Raw genomic sequence first — 3,740 nt, 5'->3', positions numbered from 1 at the left:
ACCCGCCCCTTCCGTCACGGGCCCCTCCTCTTCCTCCCCCCCCAGACCCTCGCTTCATTAATTCCGCGTGTCGGTTACAGTCTCAAGTTCGGAGAGGTGCTTGGAAATACAAAGCAAGCACAGTCACCCCTTGGTCCCCAGGGCATGGGTTCCAGGACCTCCCAGTCCCAGATGGAAACTCAAGTCTGAGCATGTTCACGTCCCTCATAAAACAGCATCCCGTTTGCAAGCGAGCTGTGCACATTCTTGCATATACTTTTTTATTTATTTTTTGAATCAGGGCCTCACTATGCAATTCAGACGGACCTCAAACTTGCAGCAATCCTCCTGCCTCAGCCTCCTGAGTGCTAAGATGACAGATGTCTGTCACCATATACTTTAAAGTTCAAAACATCTCTAGATTACTTGCGGTACCTAGTGCAATGACAATGTTATAAAAATACTAGAAAGGAAGAAACCATAATAAAGAAAAATTCTGTCCATGGTCAGTACAGATGCAATTAAAAAAAAAACCAAATATTTTTTGCTCCGTGGCCGGTTGAGCCTGTGGCTGTGGACCCCATGGGCACAGGGCCTCCGGCACCTGTACTGACAGTGAAGCCACGATCTAGGCCAGGTTCCCACCAACAGCTGTATCCAGCTGTTTCCTGCAAGGGCACTGTTGCCTGGGTGCCGTTCTGATGCCTGTTTTACAGAAGGTAGGGAAAAGGGACTCACAGAAGTTCCAGCCCCTTCCCAGGACCACGGTGTCACAGGGCTTACCTGAGCCTTACTCAGCCACTAGCCGCTATGGCTGAATCCAGAGGGACCCTCCCGGGAAGAAAGACAGTTTCCGGGGGTGCAGTGCGTGGTGCGAAAACTCAGTTTCCCCAGCAGGGAGCATGCGATGGAAGGAAATTCAGGTTTCAGGGAGGTGGCCTGGGAGTGGAGTGACCAGGGAGGGCTGCAGGGAGTGCTGGCCTCAGGAAGGGCCTCGAGGGACCAGGAAGGTGGGGGAGCCAGAGGAAAGGTGGGGTGGGAGGAAAGAAGCCCGAAGCAGCTCTAGGAGGAGCAGGTGGCTGAGGGTGGCCGGATGCAAGAAGGCAGAATGGCTGTGGCCGGAGGTGGGTCACGGCCCTGGGGGTCCGGGCGCTGCTCTCTCCAGACGGCGGCCGCCTGCAGCATCCTGGGCACGTGCGGCAGGCCCTTCTGCAGGCTCAGCTGAGATGCCGCCCTGGTGTCCCTGGCCCTGTGTCCGGCCTCCTCCTCTGCACAGAGCAATGATCTGGAGTTGTGGGCTGGAGCCCGGAGCAAGGTCTGTGTCAGCCTGGGGTCTCCACAGGGACACGCAGCGGAGTATGTGTAACTGCTGACGGCTCAGTCGGAGCGGCTCATGGGCTCGGAGGCGGAACAGCCCCACGGTGGCCATCTGCAGGCCGCGAGCCCAGGAGACCAGTGGTGGCTCTGTCTAAGGAGGAGAGGGACGAAGCACGCGGCCCCATTCGGCCCCCGGTGGGCCAGGCTGCGGGTCCCAGTCCCAGGGCTGAAGAATCTGGAGTCCGATGTCCACAGAGAAAGGCACCTGCTCCTGAAAGGCTGAGTGTCCACTCATGAGCTGCCCCCGCCTCGCGTCTCTGGGCTTTTCCCACCCAGCGCTGGCCCACACTCCGCCCACCTAGGAGACCAACTCACCAACACACTCAGGAGTGTGCATCACGAACTCGCTCGCTGGTTCCCAGTGCAGTCGAGTGACAACCAGGACTAACCGTGACGGGCACCGAAGAGGGACTGTTGGGGTCTCTCTGGACACCCCTTCTCTGTCTCCTCCATTTACTTCCCAGGGGCCCGGAGTATCCAAAGATGCCTGGCGCGCCCTGAGCTTTTGGGAATCGACTCTGCAGGGTGTGGTGTGGGCCGTGGCTGAGCCCTGTCCCCCTCGCCCTTGGGACCAGACTCAGAGGCTCAGGGAGTCTTAATCTCTTAATTCTCTTTTCTCGCACGCTTCTTATGCCTTGGGTTCATTTTTTGTGGAAAAAAAAAAAAGATAACGACCTCATTTCTTGGTTCTGCCTGTGGACCACCATTAGAGGGGACCCCTGGAAGGGTGCTGGTCTCAGACACACCTGCACCACACCTCCTCCTACAACTGCCAGGAGCCTCAGGATGTTTTTGTTCCACTTTGGGGACGGGAGGCTCAAGGGGGCAGCGCCAGTTATTAGGACATTCTTGGTTTGAATCAGAGCCCGACTCCCTAGGATTTGTATTTATGAGCACTACTTTTATCGGGACCAGGTATTGAAGTTAGCCCCTCTTTCTCTTGGTGGCCTTTTATATGTAATAGCAAATGGAGTAATTGCTTTTCAAGAAGCAACTGTTGGGTGCTTTCCGTACATCTGCTGCAGTCTGTAAAGTGGCCTCAGCTGGGGCACCTGGGTCCCACGGCCCCTCCTGCCCCAGCCGGCAGCCTCTGGTCTTCGAGGGGGAACTGTGTGCTTCTATGGGGACGCAGGGGACCTTTCCCGCCTCTGCAGTGATTGGCTCAGGGTCTTAGTCCCTTTTCTCATTCCTGGGACAGAATACCCGACGCCCACACGTTAGAGGAGCAGAGGCCTATTTTAGCTCACAGTTTGTAGCGGCTTCAGCTGGCTCCAAGACAGGGCAGCCTGGCAGAGGGGCATCTCAGAGAAGAAACAGACCATGGCAGGGTAGGCAGGAGGTGGCACATGCTCACGGCAGGGATATAAATATCTCCAGGCCATGCCACACAGTCAGCTGTAAACCCGTCAGTGGGCTAATCCAGTGTCACCCATCACCCAGTCACCTCCCCAAAGCCTCACCTATGACTATAGGAGGCTTTGGGGAGAATCTAGATACAAGATATAACTCTGAGGGATGGGCACGTGACCACTGTTGGTCTAATCAGAGGAACTCTTGGGACTTGTGCTGGGACAAAATTTCTTCCTACAGGAATTGGCGGAGCTGTAGAGCCAGGAACAGGTGCAACTTTCAGTGTGGGTCAGATGCCCAAGGCTCCCCACTTCCTCATAACCTGCGTCCCTCTGCAGCCACACTATTCCCCAAGTGTGCCACATTTCTGCCACAGGGCCTTTGCACTGCTGGCTCTCCCTAATGCTCTTCCCAGATAGTCATGTGATTTATTTTCTCAATTATTTTCCCTCCTGCTTAACTGTTTTGCTGAACACTCATCACTGCTTAGCACTCCACAAATTTATTGTCTTGTCAGTCTACCTTGGGGACCACAGACCCCAAGAGTGCCGAGTTTTCTGCATTTAGGCCCTTGAGGTGTCTCAGGCACCGGCTCTGAGGAGCTGCTCAATAACGCTGATTGAGTGAACTTGAGGAGCCAATGAGGCGCGAGGACACGAACCACAGGCAGGACACTGGTAGACACCTGGGGAGCTGGGGGAGTGGCCAGGTCCACGTGCAGGGCAGGGCGTGGGGAGCTGGCTCGTTCACTCACTCTGCGAATGGTTTGCGAGCACTGCCGAGGGTCACTGTGGGCCCCAGGACACCGTGTCACCTGGAGGGCGGCCCCGCTCCAAGCAGCCTACATTCTCATGGCGGACTCAGAGCGCCAGAAAGCTGTGCTTGGCTGACCACGAGGAGGGGGCCTAGGAGCCAGGAGCAGCAGAGAGGACCCCAGCCTGGAGCGGTTGAGAGAGGCTCCCTGAGGAGGTGCTGCCGATGAATCACTTTTGGCTGAGTGAGAGGGGAGGGAGGGAGGAGGAGGAGGAGGGGGG

The sequence above is a fragment of the Fukomys damarensis genome, unplaced genomic scaffold (genome assembly GCF_012274545.1).
Source record: "Fukomys damarensis isolate Sample0158 unplaced genomic scaffold, DMR_v1.0_HiC HiC_scaffold_23, whole genome shotgun sequence".
NCBI classification, from domain to species: domain Eukaryota; kingdom Metazoa; phylum Chordata; class Mammalia; order Rodentia; family Bathyergidae; genus Fukomys; species Fukomys damarensis.
Note: the sequence above shows the minus strand (reverse complement) of the source record.